The sequence below is a fragment of the Lactuca serriola genome, chromosome 8, assembly GCF_051521515.1.
Source record: "Lactuca serriola cultivar US96UC23 chromosome 8, Lser_US96UC23_V15, whole genome shotgun sequence".
Lineage (NCBI taxonomy): Eukaryota > Viridiplantae > Streptophyta > Magnoliopsida > Asterales > Asteraceae > Lactuca > Lactuca serriola.
In genome coordinates, this window is record NC_136415.1 from 120,328,620 (window position 1) to 120,343,909 (window position 15,290).

At 35.7% G+C, this 15,290-nt stretch overlaps 1 long non-coding RNA gene across 1 annotated transcript; it reads right to left on the minus strand.

Moving 5' to 3' along the window:
* Positions 1–3,427: 3,427 nt before the first annotated feature.
* LOC145070861 (uncharacterized) lies at positions 3,428–4,089 on the minus strand. The gene is made up of 3 exons (XR_013690115.1): positions 4,020–4,089; positions 3,656–3,836; positions 3,428–3,572 (listed from the first exon to the last, which is right to left on the minus strand). It is a non-coding gene; the product is annotated as an uncharacterized LOC145070861 (long non-coding RNA).
* Between the last annotated feature and the right edge of the window lie 11,201 nt (positions 4,090–15,290).

Genomic DNA, 15,290 nt, shown 5'->3' on the forward strand with positions numbered 1-15,290 from the left:
TAGGCCAAGTTTATGAATTAAGTTGTGTTATTGTATTTTAATTGTGTTTTTATTATTATCTATTATAGCTTGATGATGACGAGGTGTTTGTTGACAACACTCAACAAGAAATCAATGAGGAACCAACACAAAAGAGAAAAAGAGTAGGCAAAACAAGGTCCGATTGTTGGAAATCATTTGAGAAGATATTTATTGATGGAGTTCGGCATGGAAAGTGCAAATGGTGCGAGAGGGTTCTCAAAGCCGACGGGAATAATACCAGTACGTCTAGCTTAAATAAGCATGCAAAGAATTGTAAGCAAAACCCCGAGAATTTGAAAAACCAACAAACATTACAATTTAAAAAAGAACCAAACGGGGAGGGTAGTGTTAGCACTTGGAAACATGACGACAAACGAATTAAAAAGTCTATGTTGAATTTGTTTGTAGTGGGTGGTCTACCTTTTAAATTTGTAGAAAATGAGGCCTTTATTGAATACACAAACGCACTAAACGGGAAGGTGGTTGTACCTTGTCGAACAACAATTTCAAAAAAAGTGTCACTTTATTATCAAGAAGAAAGAAATAAGTTAGTAACATTCTTATGTAATCCACTTAACACGGTTCATTTGACCACCGATTGTTGGACAAGTCCGAGTAAAAGGGTGCATTATATTGTCATTACCGCACACTTTATTGATGATAACTGGGGGATGCACAAAAGGATAATCAACTTTAAAAAATTAGATAGTCAACGGGGGGAAGATATCGGAAAAGAAGTGTTGAAATGTATTCAAGGGTGGGGTATTAAAAATGTCATGACTTGTACGGTTGATAATGCAAGTTCTAATGACAGAGCAATAGAGTTTCTAAAAAAAAATTACCAAACTTGTACAATGAAAGAAAACACTTTCACATTAGGTGTATGGCACACATTATCAATCTAATTGTGAGAGACGGGATGAATAAAAATGACGAGAGTGTTAAATGTTTGCAAGACGCCGTAAGATATATTAGAAAGTCCACACAACGGATTGCTTTATTTAAAAAGTGCATGAAAGCCGTCGGGGTGGAATCAACCAAATTTTTGTGCAACGATTGTCCCACTCGTTGGAACTCAACTTACGACTTATTGAAGATCGCGGTGGATTTAGAAAAAGCTTTCTACGAGTATGAAATGGAAGGTAATTTTTTTCTGCATTCTTGCTAAATTTTTAGCCCTATTTAAACTGTCATATCTACTTCGTTATGAATCCGTTTGGGCTGATTTTTTTTAAAATTGTAGTTCATTGTTTGGCAATAGTTATAGACTTTGGAAACACCTAATTTGCATGTGTTTTAAGTAAGTTACAGCCCTCGAAAAATGATATATCAAAGCTGTTTTGAATATGTTAACAACATTATTTTAGAATTTTTCGTTAACTTTAAACTGTCATATCTACTTCGTTATGAATCCGTTTGGGCTTATTTTTTTTAAGTTGTAGTTCATTGTTAGGCAATAGTTATAGACTTTGGAAACACCTAATTTGCATGTGTTTTGAGTAAGTTACAGCCCTCGAAAAATGATATATCAAAGCTGTTTTGAATATGTTAATAGCATTATTTTAGAATTTTTCATTAACTTTAAACTGTCATATCTACTTCGTTATTAATCCATTTGGGCTGATTTTTTTTTTAATTGTAGTTCACTGTTTGGCAATAGTTATAGACTTTGGAAACACCTAATTTGCATGTGTTTTGAGTAAGTTACAGCCCTTGAAAAATGATATATCAAAGCTGTTTTGAATATGTTAACAGCATTATTTTAGAATTTTTCGTTAACTTTAAACTGTCATATCTACTTCGTTATGAATCTGTTTGGGCTGATTTTTTTTTAAAATTGTATTTCACTGTTTGGCAATAGTTATAGACTTTGGAAACACCTTATTTGCATATGTACAGAGTCATTTACAGCCCCCCAAAATGATATATTAATTTTTTTTTGTAACTTTTTTTTGGTAGATCGTTCCTTTGCACGAGATGTGGTAACCCCCGTGAGTGAAGATTTTGTAACTTGTCGAGCAATGGTCTCCTTTCTTGAGAAGTTCAAGGTGAAAACAGAATTGGTGTCGACGACTTCAAAACCATTGGCAAATCGGTTTTTTGGAGAAGTATGTGACATTTACAAACATATACGGGTTTGGTCAAAAAACAAACGATTTTATTCAATTGGGAAGGATATGATAGACAAATATGAGAAGTATTGGGGAGATTTTGAAATTTTGAATGACTACATGTACTTTGCGACTATCTTGGATCCGCGAATGAAGACAGAATTTCTTAGACATGCTTTTGAAACATTGATCAAGTACAAGATGCCGGAAAATAAACCCCTTTCCGAATTAGATATTACTGCGAAGACTAAGTCTTTAATCAAGGATATTGAATCGAGATTTGAGAACTTTTTTAATTGTTACAATACCAACTCTAATGTACCATTTGAAACTGGTGGTAGTCAAGATGTCGTGCATATTGATGATGATGACGACTTTGTGGGTGACTATTTTGCTCAATCGGTGAATTCCTCGGCTTCAAAGGAAACGGAATTAACACGATACTTGAACGAAGGACAAACCCAAGGCGTTAAGGACTTTGATATATTGGTTTGGTGGAAAAATAACGCATCTCGTTACCCAATTCTCTCGCGGATGGCAAAAGGTATAATTTTAATTACTTATATTTTTTATTATAATGTAGTATAATTTAACATTATATGTTTATGTTATTAGATCTTTTGGGCATTCAAATATCTACCGTGGCTTCCGAGTCCGCTTTTAGTACAAGCGGTCGCATAATTGATAGTTATCGAGCAAACTTGTCCGTACCTATAATAGAGGCTTTGGTTTGCACCCAAGATTGGGTGAAGAAATCAAAGAAACCAATTGTTGACAACATCGATGACATTCTTAAAGATGATGATGTAGCTAAAGGTAGCAAACAAATTCATTTTATTATCTAATAACAAAACATTGGTTATATGCTAACTTTCATATTAATTTTTTTTATGATATGTATTAGAGTTGGAAGACGCCATATGCACCCAAAATGGAAATGGAAAAAGGCCGATAGATATTAACGAGTAGTTATACTATTTTTGTTTTTTTTTTGTTGATAAATGATTATTGGTTTGTAAGTGTTTGTTTTGGTTGATTAATGTTTTTGAACTTGAATCAAATTTACTTGTTTGGTACTATGCAATTGTGCATGTGGGTGTAAACAAGTATAAATGAATGATATTTTAATCAATGCATGCACATCCACATTCCACTTTATTATTTTTTTATTACTTTTATTTTAATCAATGGTTTTCGTCATTTTAATAATCATTTTAATGAATGTTTCTTTTTATCTATGTTGTGGTAAAATAACAATGAAAAGAACATAACACAAGCGAAGAAGGGGACAATGGTTGGGTCCAAGTTCATGGTACCTATTGAACAATTCAAAATCAAAGTCTAATATTCAAAACAATTCAAATCAAAATTCTTAAACAATTAAGAACAAAACAACACTTATTCCTTGACCATCTTGTCGAGTTAACGCATCTTCAATCTCTATACATAAAACAAAAATAAACATATTTAGTATTAAAAAAAATGCTACCAAATAAATTAAAAGCACAAAACTTATTACCTACCTATATTATTCGGATTTTTGGCACACGTATGACAATGTCTATTAAGACTACTTGTACCGTGTCTTGATGGATCGACTTTAAGTGTAGCGAAACAATACTTACACCTTGCTTGCCTTCGTTCAACCCCATCATTTTCTACTACCCACAACATATCAAAATGTTGCCAACATGTGGACCTCTCCTTCAAATTCAAATGCTAAACAAATTAAGTAAAATAAATCTAGGTAGATTTAAAGCATGTAAAAAATGAAGTATCAAAGTTATAAAACTAATAGATTCAAAACGGAACCTAATTGAAGTATAAAGACGTAAATTAGTCAATTACTTTAAATGCATATTTGTATAAAATTAAAAAGAAACATACTTGAATTAGGAGGTTAGCTTCCATGAATGTTCTTGAAAAGAAAAAACAACTCAAAACCTTCAACTTAGAGAATAATAAGTTAAGTGAAAATGTAGAGGTGGAAGGACCTATTTATAATGAGAAGTTGTGAGATGTTGACAAAACATGAAAATTAAAAGATTGCTAATGTCAAAAAATTTGTCTCTTGCTTTTATGTTCAAATTTTCAAAATTGAAGCCTTCAAGGTCAAAGATACAAAAAAAAAAAAAAAAGTTAGTGTGGTTGCAAATAAATAAATAACTAACAATTTAGAATTTCAACATATCTTAAATTAAAACACACAGCCCAAAATAAATTATCCAATAGTCAAATACATAATTTCTTAAAATAAATAAATAAATAAATAAATAAATAAATCAACGTACAATGCCTTATCCAAAGTATGAAGTGCCTAATTGCCTATCCAATAGTCCAATATGAACACGTAAGTTAACTAACTGTGATATGACCTAAATGTCATTTTTTTAAACCAATATTGTTATATCTATTTATTTATTTATTTATTTATTTTTAAATAAATCAATGTCGTCAATAACCTAATAACCTAAATGTAATTTTTTGTTTGTTAATTTTTTTATAACGGTTGAAAGATTATGGGTAATAAAAAAAAAATCTGGGTTTTCCGGTTCTAAACCCATTTGACCCGGTTCTACTTTACCCACTTTCCTATTTCTAGGTTTTTCGGTTCTAGATCCACTTTACCCGGAACCAAACCGGACCCGGTTCCTATATACCGGTCCGGTTTCCGATTCTTAAAAATATCGTTAAACGGTTCCGGGTTTTCCGGGTCCGGGTTTGGACCCACTTTCATTCCTACCTTAGAACTAAATGTAACACCATTTTGGTGCCATATCACATGCCATATTATCAATGATGTTATAACACCAAGTGGAAAATGGATAATATGTTGTATCTTTTATGACACCAACTTTTTTTCCATTTTATAATTTATTTTTTATTTATTTTGATTTTTTTTAAATTGAGACAAATATTTTTTAAATATAAAAAATAAATAAAACATAATGTTTAAAAATTATAAAAAACAATTAAAAAAATTTTTAGATTAAAATTAACATAAAGACTAAATTACACATAATATCCAAAAACAAAAAAGAAATAACATCCAAAAAAAAAATACAACGCTATTCGCGATGCAAATAATCTGTTGTTCCTGGTTTGAAACTGAACATGTCTGGGCTCCGTTGGGATATAGTGTGCAATATTTCGCTATTTATCTTCTACTACCATGTTATGCATTATGATACATGCATACATGATATATCGTAAAGTTTCTAAATCCAATGGTCGTGATGCATGTTGGAATGTATGTCACTTCGCCTTCAGCACTCCAAAAGCACGTTCCACATCCTTACGTACTCCTTCTTGTCTTTTCTTAAAAAAATTGTCTCGTTCTTCAACCGGGTGGCGGAATGCCTTCACGAATGTGGAATACTGAGGATATATTCCATCTGTAAGGTAATACCCATATTTGTATTCGTTTCCATTCACCGTGAAAGGAGCATCCGGGGCTTTTCCATTCAAAAGATCGTTGAATATTGGCGAATGATCAAGAACGTTGACGTCGTTGTTGGAACCCGCAACCCCAAAAAATGCATGCCAAATTCATAAATCTTGAGAAGCGACAGCCTCTAACACCAATGAAGGTGATCCGTGATGACCACTTGCGTATTGCCCTTTCCATGCTACCGGACAATTTTTCCATTTCTAGTGTGTGCAATCAATGCTTTCGATCATTCCGGGAAACCCATGACGTTCTTCATGCGCCACATACAATTCTTGCAAATCATGCAACGAAGGTTTCCGCAAATACACGTCTCCAAAAGTTTCAACAACACCCCTTGACAATGTATACAAACTCTCTCTTGCGGTTCTTTCGGACATTCTCATATAGTCGTCCATGGTGTCGGGTGACTCCCCTATAGCCATCAAACGAATGGTCACAACACATTTCTGCAACGTTGTAAACCCCTGTTTATCTCTAGCATCATATCTTAATTGAAAAAAAATCGTACCTAAACATCAATTAACTACAGTTTAAAAATATATTGCATATGTTGTAAAATTAAAGAAACATGTAGTACATTTCTATTTATTTTGTATAAAAATATAGTAAACAAACGATACCGGCTTTCCAAGGCGTTGACGATTCGTAAGAACACATCCCTACTCAAACGAAATCTTCTTTTGAAGTCCTTCGCCCCATATACACAATTATCCGCAAAGTAATCGCGATATAGATGTTCATGTCCTTCTTCGCGATTTCTGCACGTCTTGTTAGTAGCGGGGATGGGTCTGGTTGTAGCAGGTCGGTAGTGTAATAATGATACATCATCCTAAAGAAAATATCGTCATCTGAATCATCGGACGAGTCGAAAGGATCCATATTTTTTTGAAGATAATTGAAAGTATGTAGAGAGGAGAAGAGAAAGTGTGTGAAATTTTTAATAAAATGAGAGGTATTTATAGGATAAATTGTTTTTTTTTAATTATTTTTTTCAAACCGTTGCAAATTAAAACTCAAACAGTCACAATTCTTCTGTTTCTTCCCGTCGCCACGCCAACGAGAATCACCCTCGACGAGTTGCAACGAGCAGGGGGGTGGTGTTCCCCCCGTTATGCAGCCGTCGCCAACTGCCACATCAGCTGCGTTGTTTCTCGTTTGGCCTATACCGTTCGCTCTTATAAGGCCGGACGGAATGGGGCGCTAGAGTAGCCGTAGGAAGGTTCCCGCTCCGATTTATACCGCACCGGCGGTGCGGTAAGGCTGTGCGGGGAAGGGAGTGAGGGAATCGGTTGTCGTGTTTGCGCTCCTTTGCTGATTGGGTAGACTTTTTTTTAACTAACTGTTAAAAGACAGTAACTTGTGAAACTTTTTTTGTTTTTTTGTTTTTTTTAATTTCTAACAACTAATTGGTTAAAAAAAATTTACCCTCTACAACCTCTATAAATATTCATACTTATTTACCTTCAATCAAACCTTCAAAAAAAACCCTCTACGACCTTTATTTTCTTTTTAAAAAAAAATAAATCCTGACAATAAACTCCAACCTCCGATAGAAGGAAAAAAAAAACTCATGTTTCGAGTTTAAGCACCCCTACTTGAAAACATTTTTGCTATCGATTCATCATCACAAGGATTTTATCGTCCCCAACGCGATGCTTTCATTCAATCTCCACTATAATTTCAATATCAAAATATTAGACAATATTACCCGGTCCAAGTTCCAAATGTTACTCCGCAAATGTTTTAAAACTTTGTTATTTTTCTCGATCAACATTCACCAAATCAACGTCAAACCCAAACCCAAACCCAAACCCAAACTCAAACCCAAACCCAACAAAAATTCTAACTTGTCAATGAGTTGGATGACTCGGAAGAAGAAGAAGAGATGGTTCCCGAAACTCAACCCAGACCACCCCCACAACGATGCAAAGTGTGATAACCGTCAATTTCTGGTCAAGTCAAAGTCAAACAAAGTCAGCGAGTCAAACTGGTAAACTCAGTTAGTGCTTGTATGTTAGGACTTACTCTATGTTTACTAATGTACAACTCTCTATTATAATACAAAGTATCACACGGAGGTTTTACATGTTCAGAAATTCTAAACCCTAACCAGGGTGAGTGATGTAACGACTCTATAAAGCACTATTACATACCCTTCAAGGGCATAAAACACTCATAACGAGGCATAATGGGGTTTACAAACCCTGCATTACGGGGCCAAACACTAACAAAGGTTACAAACAAAGTCTCTCTCAATCTCTCCCTCTCCCAAATCTTTCCCAAATATTTCTTTATATCTCAAATCCTCAAATCTCTCCCAAGTCTCTCTCAACCACTTCCTTTGTTGAAAATAACTCAAAACCAAAGGAGAAAAACCAAAAGGACCCTCTTGGTCCGGAACCTTCTTGAATCGGAACGCCAACTCAAGAACCGGACGAACGCTCCTGAACTTCGGACACTCCTGACACTCCTGACTTCGGACGGACGCTCCTAACTCCGTACATTCCTGACACTCCTGACTCCGGACAGACGCTCCTGACTCCAGACATTCCCGACACTCCTGACTCCGGACGAACGCTCCTGACTCCGGACGAACGCTCCTGACATCCGGACCCCATTCCGGATTTTTGACCATTTCAAACCTTTTAGCAATTTTAGGAATATTTGACGTTGGGAACACCCTCAAACTTGTATTTCTCATGACTAAAACCCCCTAAACTCCTATTTTATCCAACCTTGAAGAGTTAGAACACATTTTTATGAATAATGTCTAAGATTCATTATTTTATTCATAAGGTAATCACCCACTTTATGTCACTATTCACACCTTACCTAGTCAAATCGTTATCCTTTTTCAACTCATCCCAACACTCCATCAGAATTTCCTTAACCAAATCCACCCAAGAGATCTTATTCCTCACCTTCAAAGTCTCATTTGCCTCCACCAAAAACACACTTTTCTCTCTCCCTCTTTCTCAGTCACGATCTTCTTGACAAAAGTATTCAGGAGATTTCCTCCATTCTGGGTAAGTTCCTTCATTCAACTCCTAAATACTCTATATTTCTTCACATGAATCATAAATCATTCACACAAATATTCACATATTTGTCTTTAGGATCTTCAAATCTTTAAGCATCTTTCAAGTGTCTTGACTTGAAACTCCCCTTCTTCAACTTACCACCTAAGGGAATCACTCAAGGTGAGTTCATACCCCTATCTTTTCATGTTTTCTTCATGTTTTAATGGGGAGAATATAAGTTACAACACTAAAATACATTCTAACTCAATCAACAGCTTTCAACAGAAAAGTTATGAGCTATTCACGAACTGTTGATAATCTTAAACTTAATATTTTTCAAAACTGTTCAATATGAAAATAGTTCAGGTTTATACCTTTCTAATGACTACTTGCACACATTCATACGATTTTTCTACAATTTATGACAATTTTTACAAAACTGCCTATCATTTCATAAATGAATTCGGACCAGTCTGTGTATAGGGGAATTTTCACACTAGTTAGAGACCACTAAAAATTATAATAAAAATTATGAACAAACTAGACACATTTCTTGAACTCTCAGAGTTTACAGATTCAATTTTTAACTTACAGTGATTTTTCTAAGAACAGTGACAGAAAGGTTAAAACTAGTAAAAACAGTTTACAAGTTTATCAACACTTTGTAACATGTTGAGCAAGGTGTATAGCAATAAATTACTACATGTTGAATGTAGTTCTTGTTAGTTTAATTTCATGAAACAAAAATAGTCATTCATCATAAGGGTTTTCATTCCCTACAAACATATATGATAAACTATAATAGGCATAGTTTATGGTACATTAACACTACGAACATACTAAGGAAGGTTCCATTCATACTTCAAAAAAAAGGGTTCTCATTTACACTACACGTAAACTCGTTGAATCAAATTGTGAGATACTACTTCATTATATTATATAGAGTACTGGTTAAAGTCATGTATTATAACCATAATCTCCTGTATGGAGAGCGTGATACTTGTATATAGATCTATATTGGGATTGACAATCTCGCACCTTAGCTGCTTGCAACAGCTAGACTGGCAGGTCTGGGGTGGCAAATATCAAAACATTCCGACTCCCGAAGAAGGTCGTAATAGGCTTACTATGTTAATTGTATGGTTATAATAACTCACATAGGGAAACAACGACACATATAGTTTACGGGGATTCTTGCATTCAAAAGGGTTTTATTTATTTAAAACTGAATATACTATAAGTATGGTAAATACCTGTACATTTCGGTCTTTGAGTTTAAAGACTACAACTCATTTTATAAGGAAAATATTGGATTTTATTGAACATACACTACATTTACAAAGAAAGGTTTTCAACTCTACATACAATAGCTTATGCACTCACCAACTTAACTGTTGACACTCTTTAAAATTACTTGTATTCTCAGGAAATTAATAGAAACAAGTAACTACCAGATTTTGAGGATGGAACGCTACGACGTCAAACAAACTCTTTTATCATTATATTGTAATCGATTTTGAAACATGTAACACATGTAAGCATGTAACTTTCTCGATTATATTTATGATAGTTGTATTTACTTTGGTCACTATTATACTCGTTGTTATGATACTATACATGAAGTCCTCCACCTCCGGACGTTTCCGCCATCCTAGGTTTGGGGGTGTGACAGATTGGTATGAGAGCATTGTTTATAGTGAATTATTTGAGTAATACATGAATTATGTGAATTTATGTGCTTATTACTTGTTTATAATGATATAATAAATAAAGGATAAAAATAAGCATAAAAAATAAAGTGTTAGATAAACCCAATATCGATGAAGAAAGTTTAATTGGTCGTGACAAGGATTACAGACATATAAAGAACGCCAAAATCCGAGTTATAACGAAGAAGTTATGACCTGTCGAAGTTTCACGACAAAATCGACACGACGCTGTGTGACGTAAATAATGGATTTATGATAGAAGAATTTTTGGCCTTAGTAATCTAAACCAAAGTTGTAGTATACATTAAACCGAGAGCGTGCATAAAAAGAACGCCCAAATCTGACTTCGTATGAGGAAGTTGTGAATTTTCTAAGATTTGGCTTAGCAGTGCACAGCCCGAAAATCGAATTTTAGATCGATAGGTTTTCGGCCTACGCGACCTAAATGAGAGTTGAAGATCTCATTAATAGGAACTTAACGGTAAAAAGACAGACGAAAACATAGTCCGTATGTAGAAGTTATGAATTTTACGCGGACATTTAACAGTATAATCTCCTCGTACTGTTAAATTTAAGATCGGTCGAGAATTAGCCGACGGAGTCAAAATGAAAGTTGTAGATCTTATTTTTTCCTACACATTGATATAAAGAACGTCAAAAAAGGAGCTCGTATGTGAAAGTTACGGGTTTTAGAAGTCGGAAGTGTGTTGTGCGAAAATGGGTGACGTGACACAATCTTAGTCATTGCTTTCTCCCGAAGTCTTACCACCAGATGGTGACATGTGGCACCAAGTTCACCCATATTTCACTCTATAAATAGAACCTCTCCTACCCTCATTTTCTTCACACCTTTCACATTCTTTCTTCTCTTTACCTTCTCTCTTTAGAACCTCTCTCTAGCCCCGAAACCCCCCAAAAAGCCTAGGGAACCTCCCTAACACGAGGTGGAAGCCCCGGAGTGCTCGACGGCTCCGAGAAGAAGAGATTTTCGGCTCGGGAACGCTGCTCCAAGCAAAGCCCGGTTTTCTATAAAAGTCGTTGTAAGTGAGCTACGCCTACGCTATTTTTAATATAGTTTTTATTTAGTTATAGTAACGTTATTAGGAACTTATAATAAGTACTTGGGCTATTATTATGGGTTATATAAGTATTGTTTAACGCTTATATAATAGTAATAATAGCTAGACTATTAATTAGTCTCGGCGAATAATAGACTAAACTCTAGTGGTAATAATATTAGGTTTCGTCGAAGGAAATTATTTTTAAGAAGTGAAGCGCTGTCTGAGTTCGGATTCACCACCCTTTTAGGTGAGTGCATAATTACTTTCATCTTACACATAGATATGAAGTATTTAATATAAACTACATGCTATGTGTGCATATTGTCTGAATACTTGTTGTCTATGCTGATGAAAGATCTTTATACAAGTTTTAAATGATTTAAACTGTATATGTATTTTATATCTACAAAAATGTTGGGGTAAAACATGGGTAGATACAATAAATGATGTGTGATAAAATGATTAGAGGCTTCGATGTTGTTGTTGTTGATTCTGTCATCTAGCGAAGTATGGATGACAACCACAGACTCTTCTAGATAGTCCAGTGGAAAGCTATCAGGCTCGCAACCTGTAGGTGTTTGTGAACGATGTGTTCACCGGTGTACTCCATCCCCCTCATGGTTGCCTTAAGGACATTTATTGCTGAGGAATCCCCTTAGAATTAGTGTCCATCCCGATGTTGATCCTTATTCTAGGCCCCTTATGATAGGTGTTTTAGGGACGTAATGTGAGGATAACGGGAATAGGTAATCGGGTTATTGTTGGTTGATGAAATTAATAAAATTATTTATTGTGGGTTGAAAACCCTATGTGCTCACCAGGTTCCCAAGCCTGACCCACTCAGTTTCATGTATTACAGATAGTGGTGCTCGAGCATAGATGTGATGTTTTGGATGAGGGATTACGGATATAGGCATGTAGATATGAAATAATGTAGTAAGGCTTATATTGTACTGTTTATGCTTTTGATCCGTATCGAACATGACATCCCGAGTCTTTTTAATGAAATACATTTCTATGGAAATGCTTTGATAAATCTTTATCAAATTTTATTTTGGGAACAAATTCCGCAACACTTTTATGAAAAATATTACTCTGATTTTTGAACAAGCATAAACAAAATCGGTCTTTCTGGCCATCAAAATGGGGTTGTCACAACAACTATCTATGAATGGAGTTTTTGTTGTCTTGTCAAGTGAGAAACACTCACATATATCATCTGAATCCAAGTCAAATGATTCCAATATCCTACCCTTTGGAGTTTGGCGATACGTTTCTTTTTTATATGCCCAAGGCGACACTGTCACAAACATGATTTATCCAATACTCCTTTGGAAGAATCAACATTTAATATTAGATTATTAGATCTGCCAACACAAACAACATTTTCATTTGTGTCATTACAAGGACTAGCTTTCAAAATAAAACAAATATTTTATTAACAAAATATCATCATGGTTATTATCAAAATAAGAACGAAATCCATTCTTAAACAATGCGTAAAAAGAAATATTGTTTCGAGCCATATCAGGAAAGTAGCAACAATTTAATAATCTAAATGAAACATCGTTACTAAGCCAAGAGTACCAAACGTCTAAGGAAGGTCCTATATAAGAAAGACTTGGTACTTAAGCGTGTCCATTGTGACCCATCTCTCTTTCATGGGAATTCTTTTGGGGTGCAATACTTATAGGCTTTGTGTATATTTGTAACATCCCAAATTTCGAGGCCAAATTTTTCATTTTTAGAATTTAGAATACAATGAGGCGTTTTACTAAAACATTGTCAAAGTTACATTAATTATAAAACATAAGGTCATGTCTCAAAACGATATCACCGGAAACAGAAAAATCAGAGTACGATCCCAGAAAATCCAGTGCGGAGATCATGTATGTGATGCGTCGCTATGCCGCCGACTCTTTCCCCTTTGACGAAGAGGTACCTGAAACCACAATTAAAATTGTAAGCAAGAAGCTTAGTGAGTTCCCCCATCATACCACATACCATTCAATGCCATCGGTATCTTTCAACCGGTAATCATCATCGGTATCTTACAACCGGTAATCATCATTGGTATCTTTCAACCGGTAATCATCATCGGTATCTTTCAACCGGTAACTGGGGTCTATTCCACCCCTTACTACTACTAGCATACAACAAGAAGGTATAAGCATACACTCAGGCATATCCGAGTACTGACATACTCTTCGGTCCTAAAGACTATTGTCAGGGAAAAACTATCCCTATCATACACATAACATATCATACAGAAATATCTCATAACCAAACACGTATCCATGCCAAGATAATTATCATGAAGACAATCATCTTATAACATACTCCTACTTGGTGGGCCGGGATTGTGGCCTTAGACCCACCCTTATTGGAAGGTAACTCACCTCGAAAGGCTGACTGCTGAAAAGCTGATCCGCAAATGTCTGACAGCTGCTCCGGTGATCCCTCGGATGTATTCTCATAAAACACTTAATCAGACATTGATACTAATCCCAGGGCAAAATGACTATTTTACCCCTGACCGATTCCAAACCAAAGTCAAGTCGCCAAGTTGGCTTGCCAACTCGTCGAGTTCATATCCAGCCGATTGACCTTACTCCCGTCTCTACTCGTCGAGTTAGGCATTGACTCGACGAGTTCTCTCCCTAACTGAATACACAATGGTTCTTCATCCAACTCGCCGAGTTGTATGAATAACTCGTCGAGTGAATCTTCATCCGAAGAACACGATCTGTCCTCGACTCGCCGAGTTGATGAACAACTCGCCGAGTTTTATGAAGATTGCCTTGGACTCGCCGAGTCAGAGCATTGACTCGCCGAGTCTCCCCATGGATGAGTTTGGCTTCTGGCTCACTGAGTCCACCCATGACTCACTGCTACTCAGCATACATGCAAAAAGGGGAAAAAAAAACCAGGGACTCGCGACTCGACTCGCGGATTCTGAAGAACGACTCGCTGAGTCGCATGCATGCAAAAACTGTATACTCGATTCTGCTTGAATCCAGTGCATACCATTCATAGATCTGGGTTCCTAGGGTTGATTTTACACGTAAAGTTTCCAACTTTACGTGCATGCATGCTCATTCAAGTGATTTAAGGACTTTTATTGGGTTAGAAGTGTAGATCTAGGCTTGTTCATGGGAATGGCCCATAAAGGTTGTAGATCTGAGCCTCTAGAGCTCAGATGTGGTCAGATCTGAAGGCTAAACGAACCAAGGAGTCCTCTAAACCACAACCAAGCCACTAAATGGTTCCAAAAAGTCTTAAAGATGCTCTAATGAAGGTTCAACCATAGAAATAGAAGAAGGGGTCGAGTTTTACCTTACTATTCTTTGAAATGGGCTCACAACTTCTGTCCTCCTCTTTCTCCTTGATCTTTCCTCCTTCTCTTCTTCAAAACTTCAAAGAAACACACACAAACACTCAAATCACAAAGGGGAAGGTTAGGGTTTGGCTAAGGTTGCTCTGAGAGTGAAGGGGGCGAGCTTGGGGGCGCATAATTTAGACGTTCTTTTTATGCACGCTCTCGGTTTAGCGTATTTTACGACTTTCATTTAGATCGCTAAGGCCAAATATCACTCTAACATAAATTCACTATTTACGTCGTGTTGTATCGTGCCGGTTATGTCGCGAAACTTCGACAAGTCATAACTTCTTTGTTATAACTCGGATTTCGGCGTTCTTTATATGTACGAAATCCTTGTAACATATACTATAACTTAGTTAAGATTAATCCTTCTAAATAATCTTCCATCAAAAAGTCATTTTTTGATGCTTATCGTCTCTAAATTGACTAGCCCGGATCTACATGCGTTACAATTATCTCCCCCTTAGGATGATTACGTCCCGGAATCATCAACAAAATAGGACTTGTATAATGATTCCTTATGTTATCTCTTCAT